This window comes from Mesoplodon mirus (assembly GCF_964341445.2).
Source record: "Mesoplodon mirus genome assembly, chromosome: 10".
In the NCBI taxonomy this organism is placed as follows: Eukaryota; Metazoa; Chordata; class Mammalia; order Artiodactyla; family Ziphiidae; genus Mesoplodon; species Mesoplodon mirus.
This window is the reverse complement of record NC_138986.1, coordinates 104105272-104133214: the sequence shown is the minus strand read 5'-3', so window position 1 is coordinate 104133214 and position 27943 is coordinate 104105272. Positions and strand designations below refer to the sequence as shown.

General features: G+C 59.9%; 1 protein-coding gene across 1 annotated transcript in view; it reads left to right on the top strand.

Moving 5' to 3' along the window:
* LOC309811216 (protein FAM170A-like) overlaps positions 1 to 27943 on the top strand; it is a gene marked incomplete at both ends in the record, with an annotated part of 518093 nt that overhangs the window by 353757 nt on the left and 136393 nt on the right. The gene's annotated exons all lie outside the window — the stretch shown is intronic.

Below are 27943 nucleotides of genomic sequence, written 5' to 3'. Positions count from 1 at the left end.
CTGAGTACCGGCAGGCTCCACTGGCCTGCTCAGCGGCATCCGGGCCCGGAAGCCCTTCCCAGTCAGTCACCCTGTGTATGCCGAGCGCGGGGCAACGCACAGCACACCTCCTTGGGGGAGAGCTAGACTTCCTCAGCACTGCAACGGCTACAGGGAAACTGTTCTCTCGCGGCCTACTTGTCAAGGAACTCGGCCTCCTTGCCCCTGTCTGAGCTGCCCTTAGGAAAACAGTCTGCTTCGCAGGCCTCCTAGGAACCCTTCGCCGAGGGCACCATACCTGTGGGAGGAAAGTCAGCTTGCGTTCCCGCTGCCCCTAAAGTACAGTGCTTCCTCTTACACTGCAGGCCTTCAGGTAGAGGCTAAGGCCCCGTAGAGCCTTACCTAGAGGGTTCCTTGGATGAGGGAGTTGGCTCCATGCAGAACACCCGGTGAAGAAAAGCGGATTCAGGGAAGGGGCGAGTGTGTAGCTAGTGTCCCTGTGCACTTACCAGAAATCGCAAGGAGCTGAAGCGCGGCTTCACTGAGAGCGGGGCTCTGAGGGCAGAAGCCTCGTCTCCCCATTGTGAAAGCTCCCCTCATGCTGCCTTGAAGCCACCTGCAGAACACCGTTTCTGAGGGGCCTCTAGGCCCTGGACGCAGGGCTCGGGGAAGAGAAGGAATTTTCTCTCAATAACCAGGGTGCTTCCGGAGCCGTGTTGGGAGCTCATCCTGTCAGGCCGTAGGACTACAGGGAACGGCCACTTGAGGGCCTGCCTCGAGAAAGGCTTTGAGTCTCCCTGCAGGAACGGAGCATACAGCAAGCTCTCTGAGGTCTTAGTCCCTGCCGTGCTTTATTTGAACGGTGCTGCCCTTTTCGGGAGTCCTAGACGCTTCAGGTGCGCAGCCTTTGCCCTGCGCAAACCCCCGGCCCCCGTGGGCATGCTGTGCCACACCCAGGCCCCTAGGCCCTTGAGAGAGGGGCTACTGTGTACGCCGAGGGAAGGACCACACCCAGCGCTTTGAAAGGGGACGGCTCCGATTCCTCGGCATGCCAACAGCATCCGGAACGCATTTCTAGCCAGTCCACCGTGCCCTGGAAGGTTTCCACATTGACCGTCTCTCGGCTGCCCTGAGGAAAGAGTCTGCCTGGAACGCCCTCTGGCACCTCGGTTGGAAAGTCACTCTCCTCACGGAGAAAGTCAGCTTGCACTGCAGCGGCGACTAAAGCAGGGCTCTTCAGGCAACGCTTCGGTCTTTCGGAAGAGGCAGACGCTTAGAGGCCGAACGAGAGCCTGCCTTGGTTGAGGCCGTTCGCTCCACGCAGAACACCCTGCGTAAACAAGTGGATTCAGGGAAGGGCCCACTGTGTACCTTGCGTGGTTTGCGGCTTGTGGAATCCCCAGCTTACGTTTCCTGCCTGTCTGGCTTGAAATGCGGGCCTGAAGGCACAGGCCATCTTTCCCAGTTTGAAAGCTCCCTCGGCCTTGAATTACACGGAGAGACGCCCTTTCTGACGGGCCTCTCGTCACGGTAGGCATGGCTCTGGGAAGAAAGTGAGCTCTCCCTGGTGAAACCGGGTGCGCCCAGGGCCTGGCTGGGAGCTCACGCTGCTCTGCTCTAGACCTAGCTGGAGACCGAACGTCAGCCCTTGCCTCGAGGAGAGTCGCTTTATTGCCCTGCTGAAGCGGAGGCATGCGGCACCTTCCAAGAGGCCTCCGTCGCAGCTGTGCTTTCTTTTCTAGGTCGTGCACCGTTCAGGACACCCAGGACCCTCGCGTTTGCACCCTGTTCCCTGCAAGACCCCTGAGTACCGGCAGGCTCCACTGGCCTGCTCAGCGGCATCCGGGCCCGGAAGCCCTTCCCAGTCACTCACCCTGTGTATGCCGAGCGCGGGGCAACGCACAGCACACCTCCTTGGGGGAGAGCTAGACTTCCTCAGCACTGCAACGGCTACAGGGAAACTGTTCTCTCGCGGCCTACTTGTCAAGGAACTCGGCCTCCTTGCCCCTGTCTGAGCTGCCCTTAGGAAAACAGTCTGCTTCGCAGGCCTCCTAGGAACCCTTCGCCGAGGGCACCATACCTGTGGGAGGAAAGTCAGCTTGCGTTCCCGCTGCCCCTAAAGTACAGTGCTTCCTCTTACACTGCAGGCCTTCAGGTAGAGGCTAAGGCCCCGTAGAGCCTTACCTAGAGGGTTCCTTGGATGAGGGAGTTGGCTCCATGCAGAACACCCGGTGAAGAAAAGCGGATTCAGGGAAGGGGCGAGTGTGTAGCTAGTGTCCCTGTGCACTTACCAGAAATCGCAAGGAGCTGAAGCGCGGCTTCACTGAGAGCGGGGCTCTGAGGGCAGAAGCCTCGTCTCCCCATTGTGAAAGCTCCCCTCATGCTGCCTTGAAGCCACCTGCAGAACACCGTTTCTGAGGGGCCTCTAGGCCCTGGACGCAGGGCTCGGGGAAGAGAAGGAATTTTCTCTCAATAACCAGGGTGCTTCCGGAGCCGTGTTGGGAGCTCATCCTGTCAGGCCGTAGGACTACAGGGAACGGCCACTTGAGGGCCTGCCTCGAGAAAGGCTTTGAGTCTCCCTGCAGGAACGGAGCATACAGCAAGCTCTCTGAGGTCTTAGTCCCTGCCGTGCTTTATTTGAACGGTGCTGCCCTTTTCGGGAGTCCTAGACGCTTCAGGTGCGCAGCCTTTGCCCTGCGCAAACCCCCGGCCCCCGTGGGCATGCTGTGCCACACCCAGGCCCCTAGGCCCTTGAGAGAGGGGCTACTGTGTACGCCGAGGGAAGGACCACACCCAGCGCTTTGAAAGGGGACGGCTCCGATTCCTCGGCATGCCAACAGCATCCGGAACGCATTTCTAGCCAGTCCACCGTGCCCTGGAAGGTTTCCACATTGACCGTCTCTCGGCTGCCCTGAGGAAAGAGTCTGCCTGGAACGCCCTCTGGCACCTCGGTTGGAAAGTCACTCTCCTCACGGAGAAAGTCAGCTTGCACTGCAGCGGCGACTAAAGCAGGGCTCTTCAGGCAACGCTTCGGTCTTTCGGAAGAGGCAGACGCTTAGAGGCCGAACGAGAGCCTGCCTTGGTTGAGGCCGTTCGCTCCACGCAGAACACCCTGCGTAAACAAGTGGATTCAGGGAAGGGCCCACTGTGTACCTTGCGTGGTTTGCGGCTTGTGGAATCCCCAGCTTACGTTTCCTGCCTGTCTGGCTTGAAATGCGGGCCTGAAGGCACAGGCCATCTTTCCCAGTTTGAAAGCTCCCTCGGCCTTGAATTACACGGAGAGACGCCCTTTCTGACGGGCCTCTCGTCACGGTAGGCATGGCTCTGGGAAGAAAGTGAGCTCTCCCTGGTGAAACCGGGTGCGCCCAGGGCCTGGCTGGGAGCTCACGCTGCTCTGCTCTAGACCTAGCTGGAGACCGAACGTCAGCCCTTGCCTCGAGGAGAGTCGCTTTATTGCCCTGCTGAAGCGGAGGCATGCGGCACCTTCCAAGAGGCCTCCGTCGCAGCTGTGCTTTCTTTTCTAGGTCGTGCACCGTTCAGGACACCCAGGACCCTCGCGTTTGCACCCTGTTCCCTGCAAGACCCCTGAGTACCGGCAGGCTCCACTGGCCTGCTCAGCGGCATCCGGGCCCGGAAGCCCTTCCCAGTCACTCACCCTGTGTATGCCGAGCGCGGGGCAACGCACAGCACACCTCCTTGGGGGAGAGCTAGACTTCCTCAGCACTGCAACGGCTCCAGGGAAACTGTTCTCTCGCGGCCTACTTGTCAAGGAACTCGGCCTCCTTGCCCCTGTCTGAGCTGCCCTTAGGAAAACAGTCTGCTTCGCAGGCCTCCTAGGAACCCTTCGCCGAGGGCACCATACCTGTGGGAGGAAAGTCAGCTTGCGTTCCCGCTGCCCCTAAAGTACAGTGCTTCCTCTTACACTGCAGGCCTTCAGGTAGAGGCTAAGGCCCCTTAGAGCCTTACCTAGAGGGTTCCTTGGATGAGGGAGTTGGCTCCATGCAGAACACCCGGTGAAGAAAAGCGGATTCAGGGAAGGGGCGAGTGTGTAGCTAGTGTCCCTGTGCACTTACCAGAAATCGTAAGGAGCTGAAGCGCGGCTTCACTGAAAGCGGGGCTCTGAGGGCAGAAGCCTCGTCTCCCCATTGTGAAAGCTCCCCTCATGCTGCCTTGAAGCCACCTGCAGAACACCGTTTCTGAGGGGCCTCTAGGCCCTGGACGCAGGGCTCGGGGAAGAGAAGGAATTTTCTCTCAATAACCAGGGTGCTTCCGGAGCCGTGTTGGGAGCTCATCCTGTCAGGCCGTAGGACTACAGGGAACGGCCACTTGAGGGCCTGCCTCGAGAAAGGCTTTGAGTCTCCCTGCAGGAACGGAGCATACAGCAAGCTCTCTGAGGTCTTAGTCCCTGCCGTGCTTTATTTGAACGGTGCTGCCCTTTTCGGGAGTCCTAGACGCTTCAGGTGCGCAGCCTTTGCCCTGCGGAAACCCCCGGCCCCCGTGGGCATGCTGTGCCACACCCAGGCCCCTAGGCCCTTGAGAGAGGGGCTACTGTGTACGCCGAGGGAAGGACCACACCCAGCGCTTTGAAAGGGGACGGCTCCGATTCCTCGGCATGCCAACAGCATCCGGAACGCATTTCTAGCCAGTCCACCGTGCCCTGGAAGGTTTCCACATTGACCGTCTCTCGGCTGCCCTGAGGAAAGAGTCTGCCTGGAACGCCCTCTGGCACCTCGGTTGGAAAGTCACTCTCCTCACGGAGAAAGTCAGCTTGCACTGCAGCGGCGACTAAAGCAGGGCTCTTCAGGCAACGCTTCGGTCTTTCGGAAGAGGCAGACGCTTAGAGGCCGAACGAGAGCCTGCCTTGGTTGAGGCCGTTCGCTCCACGCAGAACACCCTGCGTAAACAAGTGGATTCAGGGAAGGGCCCACTGTGTACCTTGCGTGGTTTGCGGCTTGTGGAATCCCCAGCTTACGTTTCCTGCCTGTCTGGCTTGAAATGCGGGCCTGAAGGCACAGGCCGTCTTTCCCAGTTTGAAAGCTCCCTCGGTCGGGCCTTGAATTACACGGAGAGACGCCCTTTCTGACGGGCCTCTCGTCACGGTAGGCATGGCTCTGGGAAGAAAGTGAGCTCTCCCTGGTGAAACCGGGTGCGCCCAGGGCCTGGCTGGGAGCTCACGCTGCTCTGCTCTAGACCTAGCTGGAGACCGAACGTCAGCCCTTGCCTCGAGGAGAGTCGCTTTATTGCCCTGCTGAAGCGGAGGCATGCGGCACCTTCCAAGAGGCCTCCGTCGCAGTTGTGCTTTCTTTTCTAGGTCGTGCACCGTTCAGGACACCCAGGACCCTCGCGTTTGCACCCTGTTCCCTGCAAGACCCCTGAGTACCGGCAGGCTCCACTGGCCTGCTCAGCGGCATCCGGGCCCGGAAGCCCTTCCCAGTCACTCACCCTGTGTATGCCGAGCGCGGGGCAACGCACAGCACACCTCCTTGGGGGAGAGCTAGACTTCCTCAGCACCGCAACGGCTACAGGGAAACTGTTCTCTCGCGGCCTACTTGTCAAGGAACTCGGCCTCCTTGCCCCTGTCTGAGCTGCCCTTAGGAAAACAGTCTGCTTCGCAGGCCTCCTAGGAACACTTCGCCGAGGGCACCATACCTGTGGGAGGAAAGTCAGCTTGCGTTCCCGCTGCCCCTAAAGTACAGTGCTTCCTCTTACACTGCAGGCCTTCAGGTAGAGGCTAAGGCCCCGTAGAGCCTTACCTAGAGGGTTCCTTGGATGAGGGAGTTGGCTCCATGCAGAACACCCGGTGAAGAAAAGCGGATTCAGGGAAGGAGCGAGTGTGTAGCTAGTGTCCCTGTGCACTTACCAGAAATCGCAAGGAGCTGAAGCGCGGCTTCACTGAAAGCGGGGCTCTGAGGGCAGAAGCCTCGTCTCCCCATTGTGAAAGCTCCCCTCATGCTGCCTTGAAGCCACCTGCAGAACACCGTTTCTGAGGGGCCTCTAGGCCCTGGACGCAGGGCTCGGGGAAGAGAAGGAATTTTCTCTCAATAACCAGGGTGCTTCCGGAGCCGTGTTGGGAGCTCATCCTGTCAGGCCGTAGGACTACAGGGAACGGCCACTTGAGGGCCTGCCTCGAGAAAGGCTTTGAGTCTCCCTGCAGGAACGGAGCATACAGCAAGCTCTCTGAGGTCTTAGTCCCTGCCGTGCTTTATTTGAACGGTGCTGCCCTTTTCGGGAGTCCTAGACGCTTCAGGTGCGCAGCCTTTGCCCTGCGGAAACCCCCGGCCCCCGTGGGCATGCTGTGCCACACCCAGGCCCCTAGGCCCTTGAGAGAGGGGCTACTGTGTACGCCGAGGGAAGGACCACACCCAGCGCTTTGAAAGGGGACGGCTCCGATTCCTCGGCACGCCAACAGCATCCGGAACGCATTTCTAGCCAGTCCACCGTGCCCTGGAAGGTTTCCACATTGACCGTCTCTCGGCTGCCCTGAGGAAAGAGTCTGCCTGGAACGCCCTCTGGCACCTCGGTTGGAAAGTCACTCTCCTCACGGAGAAAGTCAGCTTGCACTGCAGCGGCGACTAAAGCAGGGCTCTTCAGGCAACGCTTCGGTCTTTCGGAAGAGGCAGACGCTTAGAGGCCGAACGAGAGCCTGCCTTGGTTGAGGCCGTTCGCTCCACGCAGAACACCCTGCGTAAACAAGTGGATTCAGGGAAGGGCCCACTGTGTACCTTGCGTGGTTTGCGGCTTGTGGAATCCCCAGCTTACGTTTCCTGCCTGTCTGGCTTGAAATGCGGGCCTGAAGGCACAGGCCGTCTTTCCCAGTTTGAAAGCTCCCTCGGTCGGGCCTTGAATTACACGGAGAGACGCCCTTTCTGACGGGCCTCTCGTCACGGTAGGCATGGCTCTGGGAAGGAAGTGAGCTCTCCCTGGTGAAACCGGGTGCGCCCAGGGCCTGGCTGGGAGCTCACGCTGCTCTGCTCTAGACCTAGCTGGAGACCGAACGTCAGCCCTTGCCTCGAGGAGAGTCGCTTTATTGCCCTGCTGAAGCGGAGGCATGCGGCACCTTCCAAGAGGCCTCCGTCGCAGTTGTGCTTTCTTTTCTAGGTCGTGCACCGTTCAGGACACCCAGGACCCTCGCGTTTGCACCCTGTTCCCTGCAAGACCCCTGAGTACCGGCAGGCTCCACTGGCCTGCTCAGCGGCATCCGGGCCCGGAAGCCCTTCCCAGTCAGTCACCCTGTGTATGCCGAGCGCGGGGCAACGCACAGCACACCTCCTTGGGGGAGAGCTAGACTTCCTCAGCACTGCAACGGCTACAGGGAAACTGTTCTCTCGCGGCCTACTTGTCAAGGAACTCGGCCTCCTTGCCCCTGTCTGAGCTGCCCTTAGGAAAACAGTCTGCTTCGCAGGCCTCCTAGGAACACTTCGCCGAGGGCACCATACCTGTGGGAGGAAAGTCAGCTTGCGTTCCCGCTGCCCCTAAAGTACAGTGCTTCCTCTTACACTGCAGGCCTTCAGGTAGAGGCTAAGGCCCCGTAGAGCCTTACCTAGAGGGTTCCTTGGATGAGGGAGTTGGCTCCATGCAGAACACCCGGTGAAGAAAAGCGGATTCAGGGAAGGGGCGAGTGTGTAGCTAGTGTCCCTGTGCACTTACCAGAAATCGCAAGGAGCTGAAGCGCGCCTTCACTGAAAGCGGGGCTCTGAGGGCAGAAGCCTCGTCTCCCCATTGTGAAAGCTCCCCTCATGCTGCCTTGAAGCCACCTGCAGAACACCGTTTCTGAGGGGCCTCTAGGCCCTGGACGCAGGGCTCGGGGAAGAGAAGGAATTTTCTCTCAATAACCAGGGTGCTTCCGGAGCCGTGTTGGGAGCTCATCCTGTCAGGCCGTAGGACTACAGGGAACGGCCACTTGAGGGCCTGCCTCGAGAAAGGCTTTGAGTCTCCCTGCAGGAACGGAGCATACAGCAAGCTCTCTGAGGTCTTAGTCCCTGCCGTGCTTTATTTGAACGGTGCTGCCCTTTTCGGGAGTCCTAGACGCTTCAGGTGCGCAGCCTTTGCCCTGCGCAAACCCCCGGCCCCCGTGGGCATGCTGTGCCACACCCAGGCCCCTAGGCCCTTGAGAGAGGGGCTACTGTGTACGCCGAGGGAAGGACCACACCCAGCGCTTTGAAAGGGGACGGCTCCGATTCCTCGGCATGCCAACAGCATCCGGAACGCATTTCTAGCCAGTCCACCGTGCCCTGGAAGGTTTCCACATTGACCGTCTCTCGGCTGCCCTGAGGAAAGAGTCTGCCTGGAACGCCCTCTGGCACCTCGGTTGGAAAGTCACTCTCCTCACGGAGAAAGTCAGCTTGCACTGCAGCGGCGACTAAAGCAGGGCTCTTCAGGCAACGCTTCGGTCTTTCGGAAGAGGCAGACGCTTAGAGGCCGAACGAGAGCCTGCCTTGGTTGAGGCCGTTCGCTCCACGCAGAACACCCTGCGTAAACAAGTGGATTCAGGGAAGGGCCCACTGTGTACCTTGCGTGGTTTGCGGCTTGTGGAATCCCCAGCTTACGTTTCCTGCCTGTCTGGCTTGAAATGCGGGCCTGAAGGCACAGGCCATCTTTCCCAGTTTGAAAGCTCCCTCGGCCTTGAATTACACGGAGAGACGCCCTTTCTGACGGGCCTCTCGTCACGGTAGGCATGGCTCTGGGAAGAAAGTGAGCTCTCCCTGGTGAAACCGGGTGCGCCCAGGGCCTGGCTGGGAGCTCACGCTGCTCTGCTCTAGACCTAGCTGGAGACCGAACGTCAGCCCTTGCCTCGAGGAGAGTCGCTTTATTGCCCTGCTGAAGCGGAGGCATGCGGCACCTTCCAAGAGGCCTCCGTCGCAGCTGTGCTTTCTTTTCTAGGTCGTGCACCGTTCAGGACACCCAGGACCCTCGCGTTTGCACCCTGTTCCCTGCAAGACCCCTGAGTACCGGCAGGCTCCACTGGCCTGCTCAGCGGCATCCGGGCCCGGAAGCCCTTCCCAGTCACTCACCCTGTGTATGCCGAGCGCGGGGCAACGCACAGCACACCTCCTTGGGGGAGAGCTAGACTTCCTCAGCACTGCAACGGCTACAGGGAAACTGTTCTCTCGCGGCCTACTTGTCAAGGAACTCGGCCTCCTTGCCCCTGTCTGAGCTGCCCTTAGGAAAACAGTCTGCTTCGCAGGCCTCCTAGGAACCCTTCGCCGAGGGCACCATACCTGTGGGAGGAAAGTCAGCTTGCGTTCCCGCTGCCCCTAAAGTACAGTGCTTCCTCTTACACTGCAGGCCTTCAGGTAGAGGCTAAGGCCCCTTAGAGCCTTACCTAGAGGGTTCCTTGGATGAGGGAGTTGGCTCCATGCAGAACACCCGGTGAAGAAAAGCGGATTCAGGGAAGGGGCGAGTGTGTAGCTAGTGTCCCTGTGCACTTACCAGAAATCGTAAGGAGCTGAAGCGCGGCTTCACTGAAAGCGGGGCTCTGAGGGCAGAAGCCTCGTCTCCCCATTGTGAAAGCTCCCCTCATGCTGCCTTGAAGCCACCTGCAGAACACCGTTTCTGAGGGGCCTCTAGGCCCTGGACGCAGGGCTCGGGGAAGAGAAGGAATTTTCTCTCAATAACCAGGGTGCTTCCGGAGCCGTGTTGGGAGCTCATCCTGTCAGGCCGTAGGACTACAGGGAACGGCCACTTGAGGGCCTGCCTCGAGAAAGGCTTTGAGTCTCCCTGCAGGAACGGAGCATACAGCAAGCTCTCTGAGGTCTTAGTCCCTGCCGTGCTTTATTTGAACGGTGCTGCCCTTTTCGGGAGTCCTAGACGCTTCAGGTGCGCAGCCTTTGCCCTGCGCAAACCCCCGGCCCCCGTGGGCATGCTGTGCCACACCCAGGCCCCTAGGCCCTTGAGAGAGGGGCTACTGTGTACGCCGAGGGAAGGACCACACCCAGCGCTTTGAAAGGGGACGGCTCCGATTCCTCGGCATGCCAACAGCATCCGGAACGCATTTCTAGCCAGTCCACCGTGCCCTGGAAGGTTTCCACATTGACCGTCTCTCGGCTGCCCTGAGGAAAGAGTCTGCCTGGAACGCCCTCTGGCACCTCGGTTGGAAAGTCACTCTCCTCACGGAGAAAGTCAGCTTGCACTGCAGCGGCGACTAAAGCAGGGCTCTTCAGGCAACGCTTCGGTCTTTCGGAAGAGGCAGACGCTTAGAGGCCGAACGAGAGCCTGCCTTGGTTGAGGCCGTTCGCTCCACGCAGAACACCCTGCGTAAACAAGTGGATTCAGGGAAGGGCCCACTGTGTACCTTGCGTGGTTTGCGGCTTGTGGAATCCCCAGCTTACGTTTCCTGCCTGTCTGGCTTGAAATGCGGGCCTGAAGGCACAGGCCGTCTTTCCCAGTTTGAAAGCTCCCTCGGTCGGGCCTTGAATTACACGGAGAGACGCCCTTTCTGACGGGCCTCTCGTCACGGTAGGCATGGCTCTGGGAAGAAAGTGAGCTCTCCCTGGTGAAACCGGGTGCGCCCAGGGCCTGGCTGGGAGCTCACGCTGCTCTGCTCTAGACCTAGCTGGAGACCGAACGTCAGCCCTTGCCTCGAGGAGAGTCGCTTTATTGCCCTGCTGAAGCGGAGGCATGCGGCACCTTCCAAGAGGCCTCCGTCGCAGCTGTGCTTTCTTTTCTAGGTCGTGCACCGTTCAGGACACCCAGGACCCTCGCGTTTGCACCCTGTTCCCTGCAAGACCCCTGAGTACCGGCAGGCTCCACTGGCCTGCTCAGCGGCATCCGGGCCCGGAAGCCCTTCCCAGTCACTCACCCTGTGTATGCCGAGCGCGGGGCAACGCACAGCACACCTCCTTGGGGGAGAGCTAGACTTCCTCAGCACTGCAACGGCTCCAGGGAAACTGTTCTCTCGCGGCCTACTTGTCAAGGAACTCGGCCTCCTTGCCCCTGTCTGAGCTGCCCTTAGGAAAACAGTCTGCTTCGCAGGCCTCCTAGGAACCCTTCGCCGAGGGCACCATACCTGTGGGAGGAAAGTCAGCTTGCGTTCCCGCTGCCCCTAAAGTACAGTGCTTCCTCTTACACTGCAGGCCTTCAGGTAGAGGCTAAGGCCCCGTAGAGCCTTACCTAGAGGGTTCCTTGGATGAGGGAGTTGGCTCCATGCAGAACACCCGGTGAAGAAAAGCGGATTCAGGGAAGGGGCGAGTGTGTAGCTAGTGTCCCTGTGCACTTACCAGAAATCGCAAGGAGCTGAAGCGCGGCTTCACTGAAAGCGGGGCTCTGAGGGCAGAAGCCTCGTCTCCCCATTGTGAAAGCTCCCCTCATGCTGCCTTGAAGCCACCTGCAGAACACCGTTTCTGAGGGGCCTCTAGGCCCTGGACGCAGGGCTCGGGGAAGAGAAGGAATTTTCTCTCAATAACCAGGGTGCTTCCGGAGCCGTGTTGGGAGCTCATCCTGTCAGGCCGTAGGACTACAGGGAACGGCCACTTGAGGGCCTGCCTCGAGAAAGGCTTTGAGTCTCCCTGCAGGAACGGAGCATACAGCAAGCTCTCTGAGGTCTTAGTCCCTGCCGTGCTTTATTTGAACGGTGCTGCCCTTTTCGGGAGTCCTAGACGCTTCAGGTGCGCAGCCTTTGCCCTGCGGAAACCCCCGGCCCCCGTGGGCATGCTGTGCCACACCCAGGCCCCTAGGCCCTTGAGAGAGGGGCTACTGTGTACGCCCAGGGAAGGACCACACCCAGCGCTTTGAAAGGGGACGGCTCCGATTCCTCGGCACGCCAACAGCATCCGGAACGCATTTCTAGCCAGTCCACCGTGCCCTGGAAGGTTTCCACATTGACCGTCTCTCGGCTGCCCTGAGGAAAGAGTCTGCCTGGAACGCCCTCTGGCACCTCGGTTGGAAAGTCACTCTCCTCACGGAGAAAGTCAGCTTGCACTGCAGCGGCGACTAAAGCAGGGCTCTTCAGGCAACGCTTCGGTCTTTCGGAAGAGGCAGACGCTTAGAGGCCGAACGAGAGCCTGCCTTGGTTGAGGCCGTTCGCTCCACGCAGAACAGCCTGCGTAAACAAGTGGATTCAGGGAAGGGCCCACTGTGTACCTTGCGTGGTTTGCGGCTTGTGGAATCCCCAGCTTACGTTTCCTGCCTGTCTGGCTTGAAATGCGGGCCTGAAGGCACAGGCCGTCTTTCCCAGTTTGAAAGCTCCCTCGGTCGGGCCTTGAATTACACGGAGAGACGCCCTTTCTGACGGGCCTCTCGTCACGGTAGGCATGGCTCTGGGAAGGAAGTGAGCTCTCCCTGGTGAAACCGGGTGCGCCCAGGGCCTGGCTGGGAGCTCACGCTGCTCTGCTCTAGACCTAGCTGGAGACCGAACGTCAGCCCTTGCCTCGAGGAGAGTCGCTTTATTGCCCTGCTGAAGCGGAGGCATGCGGCACCTTCCAAGAGGCCTCCGTCGCAGTTGTGCTTTCTTTTCTAGGTCGTGCACCGTTCAGGACACCCAGGACCCTCGCGTTTGCACCCTGTTCCCTGCAAGACCCCTGAGTACCGGCAGGCTCCACTGGCCTGCTCAGCGGCATCCGGGCCCGGAAGCCCTTCCCAGTCACTCACCCTGTGTATGCCGAGCGCGGGGCAACGCACAGCACACCTCCTTGGGGGAGAGCTAGACTTCCTCAGCACTGCAACGGCTCCAGGGAAACTGTTCTCTCGCGGCCGACTTGTCAAGGAACTCGGCCTCCTTGCCCCTGTCTGAGCTGCCCTTAGGAAAACAGTCTGCTTCGCAGGCCTCCTAGGAACACTTCGCCGAGGGCACCATACCTGTGGGAGGAAAGTCAGCTTGCGTTCCCGCTGCCCCTAAAGTACAGTGCTTCCTCTTACACTGCAGGCCTTCAGGTAGAGGCTAAGGCCCCGTAGAGCCTTACCTAGAGGGTTCCTTGGATGAGGGAGTTGGCTCCATGCAGAACACCCGGTGAAGAAAAGCGGATTCAGGGAAGGGGCGAGTGTGTAGCTAGTGTCCCTGTGCACTTACCAGAAATCGCAAGGAGCTGAAGCGCGCCTTCACTGAAAGCGGGGCTCTGAGGGCAGAAGCCTCGTCTCCCCATTGTGAAAGCTCCCCTCATGCTGCCTTGAAGCCACCTGCAGAACACCGTTTCTGAGGGGCCTCTAGGCCCTGGACGCAGGGCTCGGGGAAGAGAAGGAATTTTCTCTCAATAACCAGGGTGCTTCCGGAGCCGTGTTGGGAGCTCATCCTGTCAGGCCGTAGGACTACAGGGAACGGCCACTTGAGGGCCTGCCTCGAGAAAGGCTTTGAGTCTCCCTGCAGGAACGGAGCATACAGCAAGCTCTCTGAGGTCTTAGTCCCTGCCGTGCTTTATTTGAACGGTGCTGCCCTTTTCGGGAGTCCTAGACGCTTCAGGTGCGCAGCCTTTGCCCTGCGCAAACCCCCGGCCCCCGTGGGCATGCTGTGCCACACCCAGGCCCCTAGGCCCTTGAGAGAGGGGCTACTGTGTACGCCGAGGGAAGGACCACACCCAGCGCTTTGAAAGGGGACGGCTCCGATTCCTCGGCATGCCAACAGCATCCGGAACGCATTTCTAGCCAGTCCACCGTGCCCTGGAAGGTTTCCACATTGACCGTCTCTCGGCTGCCCTGAGGAAAGAGTCTGCCTGGAACGCCCTCTGGCACCTCGGTTGGAAAGTCACTCTCCTCACGGAGAAAGTCAGCTTGCACTGCAGCGGCGACTAAAGCAGGGCTCTTCAGGCAACGCTTCGGTCTTTCGGAAGAGGCAGACGCTTAGAGGCCGAACGAGAGCCTGCCTTGGTTGAGGCCGTTCGCTCCACGCAGAACACCCTGCGTAAACAAGTGGATTCAGGGAAGGGCCCACTGTGTACCTTGCGTGGTTTGCGGCTTGTGGAATCCCCAGCTTACGTTTCCTGCCTGTCTGGCTTGAAATGCGGGCCTGAAGGCACAGGCCATCTTTCCCAGTTTGAAAGCTCCCTCGGCCTTGAATTACACGGAGAGACGCCCTTTCTGACGGGCCTCTCGTCACGGTAGGCATGGCTCTGGGAAGAAAGTGAGCTCTCCCTGGTGAAACCGGGTGCGCCCAGGGCCTGGCTGGGAGCTCACGCTGCTCTGCTCTAGACCTAGCTGGAGACCGAACGTCAGCCCTTGCCTCGAGGAGAGTCGCTTTATTGCCCTGCTGAAGCGGAGGCATGCGGCACCTTCCAAGAGGCCTCCGTCGCAGCTGTGCTTTCTTTTCTAGGTCGTGCACCGTTCAGGACACCCAGGACCCTCGCGTTTGCACCCTGTTCCCTGCAAGACCCCGGAGTACCGGCAGGCTCCACTGGCCTGCTCAGCGGCATCCGGGCCCGGAAGCCCTTCCCAGTCACTCACCCTGTGTATGCCGAGCGCGGGGCAACGCACAGCACACCTCCTTGGGGGAGAGCTAGACTTCCTCAGCACTGCAACGGCTCCAGGGAAACTGTTCTCTCGCGGCCGACTTGTCAAGGAACTCGGCCTCCTTGCCCCTGTCTGAGCTGCCCTTAGGAAAACAGTCTGCTTCGCAGGCCTCCTAGGAACACTTCGCCGAGGGCACCATACCTGTGGGAGGAAAGTCAGCTTGCGTTCCCGCTGCCCCTAAAGTACAGTGCTTCCTCTTACACTGCAGGCCTTCAGGTAGAGGCCAAGGCCCCGTAGAGCCTTACCTAGAGGGTTCCTTGGATGAGGGAGTTGGCTCCATGCAGAACACCCGGTGAAGAAAAGCGGATTCAGGGAAGGAGCGAGTGTGTAGCTAGTGTCCCTGTGCACTTACCAGAAATCGCAAGGAGCTGAAGCGCGGCTTCACTGAAAGCGGGGCTCTGAGGGCAGAAGCCTCGTCTCCCCATTGTGAAAGCTCCCCTCACGCTGCCTTGAAGCCACCTGCAGAACACCGTTTCTGAGGGGCCTCTAGGCCCTGGACGCAGGGCTCGGGGAAGAGAAGGAATTTTCTCTCAATAACCAGGGTGCTTCCGGAGCCGTGTTGGGAGCTCATCCTGTCAGGCCGTAGGACTACAGGGAACGGCCACTTGAGGGCCTGCCTCGAGAAAGGCTTTGAGTCTCCCTGCAGGAACGGAGCATACAGCAAGCTCTCTGAGGTCTTAGTCCCTGCCGTGCTTTATTTGAACGGTGCTGCCCTTTTCGGGAGTCCTAGACGCTTCAGGTGCGCAGCCTTTGCCCTGCGGAAACCCCCGGCCCCCGTGGGCATGCTGTGCCACACCCAGGCCCCTAGGCCCTGGAGAGAGGGGCTACTGTGTACGCCCAGGGAAGGACCACACCCAGCGCTTTGAAAGGGGACGGCTCCGATTCCTCGGCACGCCAACAGCATCCGGAACGCATTTCTAGCCAGTCCACCGTGCCCTGGAAGGTTTCCACTTTGACCGTCTCTCGGCTGCCCTGAGGAAAGAGTCTGCCTGGAACGCCCTCTGGCACCTCGGTTGGAAAGTCACTCTCCTCACGGAGAAAGTCAGCTTGCACTGCAGCGGCGACTAAAGCAGGGCTCTTCAGGCAACGCTTCGGTCTTTCGGAAGAGGCAGGCGCTTAGAGGCCGAACGAGAGCCTGCCTTGGTTGAGGCCGTTCGCTCCACGCAGAACAGCCTGCGTAAACAAGTGGATTCAGGGAAGGGCCCACTGTGTACCTTGCGTGGTTTGCGGCTTGTGGAATCCCCAGCTTACGTTTCCTGCCTGTCTGGCTTGAAATGCGGGCCTGAAGGCACAGGCCGTCTTTCCCAGTTTGAAAGCTCCCTCGGTCGGGCCTTGAATTACACGGAGAGACGCCCTTTCTGACGGGCCTCTCGTCACGGTAGGCATGGCTCTGGGAAGAAAGTGAGCTCTCCCTGGTAAAACCGGGTGCGCCCAGGGCCTGGCTGGGAGCTCACGCTGCTCTGCTCTAGACCTAGCTGGAGACCGAACGTCAGCCCTTGCCTCGAGGAGAGTCGCTTTATTGCCCTGCTGAAGCGGAGGCAGGCGGCACCTTCCAAGAGGCCTCCGTCGCAGCTGTGCTTTCTTTTCTAGGTCGTGCACCGTTCAGGACACCCAGGACCCTCGCGTTTGCACCCTGTTCCCTGCAAGACCCCGGAGTACCGGCAGGCTCCACTGGCCTGCTCAGCGGCATCCGGGCCCGGAAGCCCTTCCCAGTCACTCACCCTGTGTATGCCGAGCGCGGGGCAACGCACAGCACACCTCCTTGGGGGAGAGCTAGACTTCCTCAGCACTGCAACGGCTCCAGGGAAACTGTTCTCTCGCGGCCGACTTGTCAAGGAACTCGGCCTCCTTGCCCCTGTCTGAGCTGCCCTTAGGAAAACAGTCTGCTTCGCAGGCCTCCTAGGAACACTTCGCCGAGGGCACCATACCTGTGGGAGGAAAGTCAGCTTGCGTTCCCGCTGCCCCTAAAGTACAGTGCTTCCTCTTACACTGCAGGCCTTCAGGTAGAGGCTAAGGCCCCGTAGAGCCTTACCTAGAGGGTTCCTTGGATGAGGGAGTTGGCTCCATGCAGAACACCCGGTGAAGAAAAGCGGATTCAGGGAAGGAGCGAGTGTGTAGCTAGTGTCCCTGTGCACTTACCAGAAATCGCAAGGAGCTGAAGCGCGGCTTCACTGAAAGCGGGGCTCTGAGGGCAGAAGCCTCGTCTCCCCATTGTGAAAGCTCCCCTCATGCTGCCTTGAAGCCACCTGCAGAACACCGTTTCTGAGGGGCCTCTAGGCCCTGGACGCAGGGCTCGGGGAAGAGAAGGAATTTTCTCTAAATAACCAGGGTGCTTCCGGAGCCGTGTTGGGAGCTCATCCTGTCAGGCCGTAGGACTACAGGGAACGGCCACTTGAGGGCCTGCCTCGAGAAAGGCTTTGAGTCTCCCTGCAGGAACGGAGCATACAGCAAGCTCTGAGGTCTTAGTCCCTGCCGTGCTTTATTTGAACGGTGCTGCCCTTTTCGGGAGTCCTAGACGCTTCAGGTGCGCAGCCTTTGCCCTACGGAAACCCCCGGCCCCCGTGGGCATGCTGTGCCACACCCAGGCCCCTAGGCGCTGGAGAGAGGGGCTACTGTGTACGCCCAGGGAAGGACCACACCCAGCGCTTTGAAAGGGGACGGCTCCGATTCCTCGGCACGCCAACAGCATCCGGAACGCATTTCTAGCCAGTCCACCGTGCCCTGGAAAGTTTCCACATTGACCGTCTCTCGGCTGCCCTGAGGAAAGAGTCTGCCTGGAACGCCCTCTGGCACCTCGGTTGGAAAGTCACTCTCCTCACGGAGAAAGTCAGCTTGCACTGCAGCGGCGACTAAAGCAGGGCTCTTCAGGCAACGCTTCGGTCTTTCGGAAGAGGCAGACGCTTAGAGGCCGAAGGAGAGCCTGCCTTGGTTGAGGCCGTTCGCTCCACGCAGAACACCCTGCGTAAACAAGTGGATTCAGGGAAGGGCCCACTGTGTACCTTGCGTGGTTTGTGGCTTGTGGAATCCCCAGCTTACGTTTCCTGCCTGTCTGGCTTGAAATGCGGGCCTGAAGGCACAGGCCGTCTTTCCCAGTTTGAAAGCTCCCTCGGTCGGGCCTTGAATTACACGGAGAGACGCCCTTTCTGACGGGCCTCTCGTCACGGTAGGCATGGCTCTGGGAAGGAAGTGAGCTCTCCCTGGTGAAACCGGGTGCGCCCAGGGCCTGGCTGGGAGCTCACGCTGCTCTGCTCTAGACCTAGCTGGAGACCGAACGTCAGCCCTTGCCTCGAGGAGAGTCGCTTTATTGCCCTGCTGAAGCGGAGGCATGCGGCACCTTCCAAGAGGCCTCCGTCGCAGCTGTGCTTTCTTTTCTAGGTCGTGCACCGTTCAGGACACCCAGGACCCTCGCGTTTGCACCCTGTTCCCTGCAAGACCCCTGAGTACCGGCAGGCTCCACTGGCCTGCTCAGCGGCATCCGGGCCCGGAAGCCCTTCCCAGTCAGTCACCCTGTGTATGCCGAGCGCGGGGCAACGCACAGCACACCTCCTTGGGGGAGAGCTAGACTTCCTCAGCACCGCAACGGCTACAGGGAAACTGTTCTCTCGCGGCCTACTTGTCAAGGAACTCGGCCTCCTTGCCCCTGTCTGAGCTGCCCTTAGGAAAACAGTCTGCTTCGCAGGCCTCCTAGGAACCCTTCGCCGAGGGCACCATACCTGTGGGAGGAAAGTCAGCTTGCGTTCCCGCTGCCCCTAAAGTACAGTGCTTCCTCTTACACTGCAGGCCTTCAGGTAGAGGCTAAGGCCCCGTAGAGCCTTACCTAGAGGGTTCCTTGGATGAGGGAGTTGGCTCCATGCAGAACACCCGGTGAAGAAAAGCGGATTCAGGGAAGGAGCGAGTGTGTAGCTAGTGTCCCTGTGCACTTACCAGAAATCGCAAGGAGCTGAAGCGCGGCTTCACTGAAAGCGGGGCTCTGAGGGCAGAAGCCTCGTCTCCCCATTGTGAAAGCTCCCCTCATGCTGCCTTGAAGCCACCTGCAGAACACCGTTTCTGAGGGGCCTCTAGGCCCTGGACGCAGGGCTCGGGGAAGAGAAGGAATTTTCTCTCAATAACCAGGGTGCTTCCGGAGCCGTGTTGGGAGCTCATCCTGTCAGGCCGTAGGACTACAGGGAACGGCCACTTGAGGGCCTGCCTCGAGAAAGGCTTTGAGTCTCCCTGCAGGAACGGAGCATACAGCAAGCTCTCTGAGGTCTTAGTCCCTGCCGTGCTTTATTTGAACGGTGCTGCCCTTTTCGGGAGTCCTAGACGCTTCAGGTGCGCAGCCTTTGCCCTGCGGAAACCCCCGGCCCCCGTGGGCATGCTGTGCCACACCCAGGCCCCTAGGCCCTGGAGAGAGGGGCTACTGAGTACGCCGAGGGAAGGACCACACCCAGCGCTTTGAAAGGGGACGGCTCCGATTCCTCGGCATGCCAACAGCATCCGGAACGCATTTCTAGCCAGTCCACCGTGCCCTGGAAGGTTTCCACATTGACCGTCTCTCGGCTGCCCTGAGGAAAGAGTCTGCCTGGAACGCCCTCTGGCACCTCGGTTGGAAAGTCACTCTCCTCACGGAGAAAGTCAGCTTGCACTGCAGCGGCGACTAAAGCAGGGCTCTTCAGGCAACGCTTCGGTCTTTCGGAAGAGGCAGACGCTTAGAGGCCGAACGAGAGCCTGCCTTGGTTGAGGCCGTTCGCTCCACGCAGAACACCCTGCGTAAACAAGTGGATTCAGGGAAGGGCCCACTGTGTACCTTGCGTGGTTTGCGGCTTGTGGAATCCCCAGCTTACGTTTCCTGCCTGTCTGGCTTGAAATGCGGGCCTGAAGGCACAGGCCGTCTTTCCCAGTTTGAAAGCTCCCTCGGCCTTGAATTACACGGAGAGACGCCCTTTCTGACGGGCCTCTCGTCACGGTAGGCATGGCTCTGGGAAGGAAGTGAGCTCTCCCTGGTGAAACCGGGTGCGCCCAGGGCCTGGCTGGGAGCTCACGCTGCTCTGCTCTAGACCTAGCTGGAGACCGAACGTCAGCCCTTGCCTCGAGGAGAGTCGCTTTATTGCCCTGCTGAAGCGGAGGCATGCGGCACCTTCCAAGAGGCCTCCGTCGCAGCTGTGCTTTCTTTTCTAGGTCGTGCACCGTTCAGGACACCCAGGACCCTCGCGTTTGCACCCTGTTCCCTGCAAGACCCCTGAGTACCGGCAGGCTCCACTGGCCTGCTCAGCGGCATCCGGGCCCGGAAGCCTTTCCCAGTCACTCACCCTGTGTATGCCGAGCGCGGGGCAACGCACAGCACACCTCCTTGGGGGAGAGCTAGACTTCCTCAGCACTGCAACGGCTCCAGGGAAACTGTTCTCTCGCGGCCTACTTGTCAAGGAACTCGGCCTCCTTGCCCCTGTCTGAGCTGCCCTTAGGAAAACAGTCTGCTTCGCAGGCCTCCTAGGAACCCTTCGCCGAGGGCACCATACCTGTGGGAGGAAAGTCAGCTTGCGTTCCCGCTGCCCCTAAAGTACAGTGCTTCCTCTTACACTGCAGGCCTTCAGGTAGAGGCTAAGGCCCCGTAGAGCCTTACCTAGAGGGTTCCTTGGATGAGGGAGTTGGCTCCATGCAGAACACCCGGTGAAGAAAAGCGGATTCAGGGAAGGAGCGAGTGTGTAGCTAGTGTCCCTGTGCACTTACCAGAAATCGCAAGGAGCTGAAGCGCGGCTTCACTGAGAGCGGGGCTCTGAGGGCAGAAGCCTCGTCTCCCCATTGTGAAAGCTCCCCTCATGCTGCCTTGAAGCCACCTGCAGAACACCGTTTCTGAGGGGCCTCTAGGCCCTGGACGCAGGGCTCGGGGAAGAGAAGGAATTTTCTCTCAATAACCAGGGTGCTTCCGGAGCCGTGTTGGGAGCTCATCCTGTCAGGCCGTAGGACTACAGGGAACGGCCACTTGAGGGCCTGCCTCGAGAAAGGCTTTGAGTCTCCCTGCAGGAACGGAGCATACAGCAAGCTCTCTGAGGTCTTAGTCCCTGCCGTGCTTTATTTGAACGGTGCTGCCCTTTTCGGGAGTCCTAGACGCTTCAGGTGCGCAGCCTTTGCCCTACGGAAACCCCCGGCCCCCGTGGGCATGCTGTGCCACACCCAGGCCCCTAGGCCCTTGAGAGAGGGGCTACTGTGTACGCCGAGGGAAGGAGCACACCCAGCGCTTTGAAAGGGGACGGCTCCGATTCCTCGGCACGCCAACAGCATCCGGAACGCATTTCTAGCCAGTCCACCGTGCCCTGGAAGGTTTCCACATTGACCGTCTCTCGGCTGCCCTGAGGAAAGAGTCTGCCTGGAACGCCCTCTGGCACCTCGGTTGGAAAGTCACTCTCCTCACGGAGAAAGTCAGCTTGCACTGCAGCGGCGACTAAAGCAGGGCTCTTCAGGCAACGCTTCGGTCTTTCGGAAGAGGCAGACGCTTAGAGGCCGAAGGAGAGCCTGCCTTGGTTGAGGCCGTTCGCTCCACGCAGAACACCCTGCGTAAACAAGTGGATTCAGGGAAGGGCCCACTGTGTACCTTGCGTGGTTTGTGGCTTGTGGAATCCCCAGCTTACGTTTCCTGCCTGTCTGGCTTGAAATGCGGGCCTGAAGGCACAGGCCGTCTTTCCCAGTTTGAAAGCTCCCTCGGTCGGGCCTTGAATTACACGGAGAGACGCCCTTTCTGACGGGCCTCTCGTCACGGTAGGCATGGCTCTGGGAAGGAAGTGAGCTCTCCCTGGTAAAACCGGGTGCGCCCAGGGCCTGGCTGGGAGCTCACGCTGCTCTGCTCTAGACCTAGCTGGAGACCGAACGTCAGCCCTTGCCTCGAGGAGAGTCGCTTTATTGCCCTGCTGAAGCGGAGGCATGCGGCACCTTCCAAGAGGCCTCCGTCGCAGCTGTGCTTTCTTTTCTAGGTCGTGCACCGTTCAGGACACCCAGGACCCTCGCGTTTGCACCCTGTTCCCTGCAAGACCCCTGAGTACCGGCAGGCTCCACTGGCCTGCTCAGCGGCATCCGGGCCCGGAAGCCCTTCCCAGTCAGTCACCCTGTGTATGCCGAGCGCGGGGCAACGCACAGCACACCTCCTTGGGGGAGAGCTAGACTTCCTCAGCACCGCAACGGCTACAGGGAAACTGTTCTCTCGCGGCCTACTTGTCAAGGAACTCGGCCTCCTTGCCCCTGTCTGAGCTGCCCTTAGGAAAACAGTCTGCTTCGCAGGCCTCCTAGGAACCCTTCGCCGAGGGCACCATACCTGTGGGAGGAATGTCAGCTTGCGTTCCCGCTGCCCCTAAAGTACAGTGCTTCCTCTTACACTGCAGGCCTTCAGGTAGAGGCTAAGGCCCCGTAGAGCCTTACCTAGAGGGTTCCTTGGATGAGGGAGTTGGCTCCATGCAGAACACCCGGTGAAGAAAAGCGGATTCAGGGAAGGAGCGAGTGTGTAGCTAGTGTCCCTGTGCACTTACCAGAAATCGCAAGGAGCTGAAGCGCGGCTTCACTGAAAGCGGGGCTCTGAGGGCAGAAGCCTCGTCTCCCCATTGTGAAAGCTCCCCTCATGCTGCCTTGAAGCCACCTGCAGAACACCGTTTCTGAGGGGCCTCTAGGCCCTGGACGCAGGGCTCGGGGAAGAGAAGGAATTTTCTCTAAATAACCAGGGTGCTTCCGGAGCCGTGTTGGGAGCTCATCCTGTCAGGCCGTAGGACTACAGGGAACGGCCACTTGAGGGCCTGCCTCGAGAAAGGCTTTGAGTCTCCCTGCAGGAACGGAGCATACAGCAAGCTCTCTGAGGTCTTAGTCCCTGCCGTGCTTTATTTGAACGGTGCTGCCCTTTTCGGGAGTCCTAGACGCTTCAGGTGCGCAGCCTTTGCCCTGCGGAAACCCCCGGCCCCCGTGGGCATGCTGTGCCACACCCAGGCCCCTAGGCCCTTGAGAGAGGGGCTACTGAGTACGCCGAGGGAAGGACCACACCCAGCGCTTTGAAAGGGGACGGCTCCGATTCCTCGGCATGCCAACAGCATCCGGAACGCATTTCTAGCCAGTCCACCGTGCCCTGGAAGGTTTCCACATTGACCGTCTCTCGGCTGCCCTGAGGAAAGAGTCTGCCTGGAACGCCCTCTGGCACCTCGGTTGGAAAGTCACTCTCCTCACGGAGAAAGTCAGCTTGCACTGCAGCGGCGACTAAAGCAGGGCTCTTCAGGCAACGCTTCGGTCTTTCGGAAGAGGCAGACGCTTAGAGGCCGAACGAGAGCCTGCCTTGGTTGAGGCCGTTCGCTCCACGCAGAACACCCTGCGTAAACAAGTGGATTCAGGGAAGGGCCCACTGTGTACCTTGCGTGGTTTGCGGCTTGTGGAATCCCCAGCTTACGTTTCCTGCCTGTCTGGCTTGAAATGCGGGCCTGAAGGCACAGGCCGTCTTTCCCAGTTTGAAAGCTCCCTCGGCCTTGAATTACACGGAGAGACGCCCTTTCTGACGGGCCTCTCGTCACGGTAGGCATGGCTCTGGGAAGGAAGTGAGCTCTCCCTGGTGAAACCGGGTGCGCCCAGGGCCTGGCTGGGAGCTCACGCTGCTCTGCTCTAGACCTAGCTGGAGACCGAACGTCAGCCCTTGCCTCGAGGAGAGTCGCTTTATTGCCCTGCTGAAGCGGAGGCATGCGGCACCTTCCAAGAGGCCTCCGTCGCAGCTGTGCTTTCTTTTCTAGGTCGTGCACCGTTCAGGACACCCAGGACCCTCGCGTTTGCACCCTGTTCCCTGCAAGACCCCTGAGTACCGGCAGGCTCCACTGGCCTGCTCAGCGGCATCCGGGCCCGGAAGCCCTTCCCAGTCAGTCACCCTGTGTATGCCGAGCGCGGGGCAACGCACAGCACACCTCCTTGGGGGAGAGCTAGACTTCCTCAGCACCGCAACGGCTACAGGGAAACTGTTCTCTCGCGGCCTACTTGTCAAGGAACTCGGCCTCCTTGCCCCTGTCTGAGCTGCCCTTAGGAAAACAGTCTGCTTCGCAGGCCTCCTAGGAACCCTTCGCCGAGGGCACCATACCTGTGGGAGGAAAGTCAGCTTGCGTTCCCGCTGCCCCTAAAGTACAGTGCTTCCTCTTACACTGCAGGCCTTCAGGTAGAGGCCAAGGCCCCGTAGAGCCTTACCTAGAGGGTTCCTTGGATGAGGGAGTTGGCTCCATGCAGAACACCCGGTGAAGAAAAGCGGATTCAGGGAAGGAGCGAGTGTGTAGCTAGTGTCCCTGTGCACTTACCAGAAATCGCAAGGAGCTGAAGCGCGGCTTCACTGAAAGCGGGGCTCTGAGGGCAGAAGCCTCGTCTCCCCATTGTGAAAGCTCCCCTCACGCTGCCTTGAAGCCACCTGCAGAACACCGTTTCTGAGGGGCCTCTAGGCCCTGGACGCAGGGCTCGGGGAAGAGAAGGAATTTTCTCTCAATAACCAGGGTGCTTCCGGAGCCGTGTTGGGAGCTCATCCTGTCAGGCCGTAGGACTACAGGGAACGGCCACTTGAGGGCCTGCCTCGAGAAAGGCTTTGAGTCTCCCTGCAGGAACGGAGCATACAGCAAGCTCTCTGAGGTCTTAGTCCCTGCCGTGCTTTATTTGAACGGTGCTGCCCTTTTCGGGAGTCCTAGACGCTTCAGGTGCGCAGCCTTTGCCCTGCGGAAACCCCCGGCCCCCGTGGGCATGCTGTGCCACACCCAGGCCCCTAGGCCCTGGAGAGAGGGGCTACTGTGTACGCCCAGGGAAGGACCACACCCAGCGCTTTGAAAGGGGACGGCTCCGATTCCTCGGCACGCCAACAGCATCCGGAACGCATTTCTAGCCAGTCCACCGTGCCCTGGAAGGTTTCCACTTTGACCGTCTCTCGGCTGCCCTGAGGAAAGAGTCTGCCTGGAACGCCCTCTGGCACCTCGGTTGGAAAGTCACTCTCCTCACGGAGAAAGTCAGCTTGCACTGCAGCGGCGACTAAAGCAGGGCTCTTCAGGCAACGCTTCGGTCTTTCGGAAGAGGCAGGCGCTTAGAGGCCGAACGAGAGCCTGCCTTGGTTGAGGCCGTTCGCTCCACGCAGAACAGCCTGCGTAAACAAGTGGATTCAGGGAAGGGCCCACTGTGTACCTTGCGTGGTTTGCGGCTTGTGGAATCCCCAGCTTACGTTTCCTGCCTGTCTGGCTTGAAATGCGGGCCTGAAGGCACAGGCCGTCTTTCCCAGTTTGAAAGCTCCCTCGGTCGGGCCTTGAATTACACGGAGAGACGCCCTTTCTGACGGGCCTCTCGTCACGGTAGGCATGGCTCTGGGAAGAAAGTGAGCTCTCCCTGGTGAAACCGGGTGCGCCCAGGGCCTGGCTGGGAGCTCACGCTGCTCTGCTCTAGACCTAGCTGGAGACCGAACGTCAGCCCTTGCCTCGAGGAGAGTCGCTTTATTGCCCTGCTGAAGCGGAGGCATGCGGCACCTTCCAAGAGGCCTCCGTCGCAGCTGTGCTTTCTTTTCTAGGTCGTGCACCGTTCAGGACACCCAGGACCCTCGCGTTTGCACCCTGTTCCCTGCAAGACCCCTGAGTACCGGCAGGCTCCACTGGCCTGCTCAGCGGCATCCGGGCCCGGAAGCCCTTCCCAGTCACTCACCCTGTGTATGCCGAGCGCGGGGCAACGCACAGCACACCTCCTTGGGGGAGAGCTAGACTTCCTCAGCACTGCAACGGCTCCAGGGAAACTGTTCTCTCGCGGCCTACTTGTCAAGGAACTCGGCCTCCTTGCCCCTGTCTGAGCTGCCCTTAGGAAAACAGTCTGCTTCGCAGGCCTCCTAGGAACCCTTCGCCGAGGGCACCATACCTGTGGGAGGAAAGTCAGCTTGCGTTCCCGCTGCCCCTAAAGTACAGTGCTTCCTCTTACACTGCAGGCCTTCAGGTAGAGGCTAAGGCCCCTTAGAGCCTTACCTAGAGGGTTCCTTGGATGAGGGAGTTGGCTCCATGCAGAACACCCGGTGAAGAAAAGCGGATTCAGGGAAGGGGCGAGTGTGTAGCTAGTGTCCCTGTGCACTTACCAGAAATCGTAAGGAGCTGAAGCGCGGCTTCACTGAAAGCGGGGCTCTGAGGGCAGAAGCCTCGTCTCCCCATTGTGAAAGCTCCCCTCATGCTGCCTTGAAGCCACCTGCAGAACACCGTTTCTGAGGGGCCTCTAGGCCCTGGACGCAGGGCTCGGGGAAGAGAAGGAATTTTCTCTCAATAACCAGGGTGCTTCCGGAGCCGTGTTGGGAGCTCATCCTGTCAGGCCGTAGGACTACAGGGAACGGCCACTTGAGGGCCTGCCTCGAGAAAGGCTTTGAGTCTCCCTGCAGGAACGGAGCATACAGCAAGCTCTCTGAGGTCTTAGTCCCTGCCGTGCTTTATTTGAACGGTGCTGCCCTTTTCGGGAGTCCTAGACGCTTCAGGTGCGCAGCCTTTGCCCTGCGGAAACCCCCGGCCCCCGTGGGCATGCTGTGCCACACCCAGGCCCCTAGGCCCTTGAGAGAGGGGCTACTGTGTACGCCGAGGGAAGGACCACACCCAGCGCTTTGAAAGGGGACGGCTCCGATTCCTCGGCATGCCAACAGCATCCGGAACGCATTTCTAGCCAGTCCACCGTGCCCTGGAAGGTTTCCACATTGACCGTCTCTCGGCTGCCCTGAGGAAAGAGTCTGCCTGGAACGCCCTCTGGCACCTCGGTTGGAAAGTCACTCTCCTCACGGAGAAAGTCAGCTTGCACTGCAGCGGCGACTAAAGCAGGGCTCTTCAGGCAACGCTTCGGTCTTTCGGAAGAGGCAGACGCTTAGAGGCCGAACGAGAGCCTGCCTTGGTTGAGGCCGTTCGCTCCACGCAGAACACCCTGCGTAAACAAGTGGATTCAGGGAAGGGCCCACTGTGTACCTTGCGTGGTTTGCGGCTTGTGGAATCCCCAGCTTACGTTTCCTGCCTGTCTGGCTTGAAATGCGGGCCTGAAGGCACAGGCCGTCTTTCCCAGTTTGAAAGCTCCCTCGGTCGGGCCTTGAATTACACGGAGAGACGCCCTTTCTGACGGGCCTCTCGTCACGGTAGGCATGGCTCTGGGAAGAAAGTGAGCTCTCCCTGGTGAAACCGGGTGCGCCCAGGGCCTGGCTGGGAGCTCACGCTGCTCTGCTCTAGACCTAGCTGGAGACCGAACGTCAGCCCTTGCCTCGAGGAGAGTCGCTTTATTGCCCTGCTGAAGCGGAGGCATGCGGCACCTTCCAAGAGGCCTCCGTCGCAGTTGTGCTTTCTTTTCTAGGTCGTGCACCGTTCAGGACACCCAGGACCCTCGCGTTTGCACCCTGTTCCCTGCAAGACCCCTGAGTACCGGCAGGCTCCACTGGCCTGCTCAGCGGCATCCGGGCCCGGAAGCCCTTCCCAGTCACTCACCCTGTGTATGCCGAGCGCGGGGCAACGCACAGCACACCTCCTTGGGGGAGAGCTAGACTTCCTCAGCACTGCAACGGCTACAGGGAAACTGTTCTCTCGCGGCCTACTTGTCAAGGAACTCGGCCTCCTTGCCCCTGTCTGAGCTGCCCTTAGGAAAACAGTCTGCTTCGCAGGCCTCCTAGGAACACTTCGCCGAGGGCACCATACCTGTGGGAGGAAAGTCAGCTTGCGTTCCCGCTGCCCCTAAAGTACAGTGCTTCCTCTTACACTGCAGGCCTTCAGGTAGAGGCTAAGGCCCCGTAGAGCCTTACCTAGAGGGTTCCTTGGATGAGGGAGTTGGCTCCATGCAGAACACCCGGTGAAGAAAAGCGGATTCAGGGAAGGAGCGAGTGTGTAGCTAGTGTCCCTGTGCACTTACCAGAAATCGCAAGGAGCTGAAGCGCGGCTTCACTGAAAGCGGGGCTCTGAGGGCAGAAGCCTCGTCTCCCCATTGTGAAAGCTCCCCTCATGCTGCCTTGAAGCCACCTGCAGAACACCGTTTCTGAGGGGCCTCTAGGCCCTGGACGCAGGGCTCGGGGAAGAGAAGGAATTTTCTCTCAATAACCAGGGTGCTTCCGGAGCCGTGTTGGGAGCTCATCCTGTCAGGCCGTAGGACTACAGGGAACGGCCACTTGAGGGCCTGCCTCGAGAAAGGCTTTGAGTCTCCCTGCAGGAACGGAGCATACAGCAAGCTCTCTGAGGTCTTAGTCCCTGCCGTGCTTTATTTGAACGGTGCTGCCCTTTTCGGGAGTCCTAGACGCTTCAGGTGCGCAGCCTTTGCCCTGCGGAAACCCCCGGCCCCCGTGGGCATGCTGTGCCACACCCAGGCCCCTAGGCCCTTGAGAGAGGGGCTACTGTGTACGCCGAGGGAAGGACCACACCCAGCGCTTTGAAAGGGGACGGCTCCGATTCCTCGGCACGCCAACAGCATCCGGAACGCATTTCTAGCCAGTCCACCGTGCCCTGGAAGGTTTCCACATTGACCGTCTCTCGGCTGCCCTGAGGAAAGAGTCTGCCTGGAACGCCCTCTGGCACCTCGGTTGGAAAGTCACTCTCCTCAC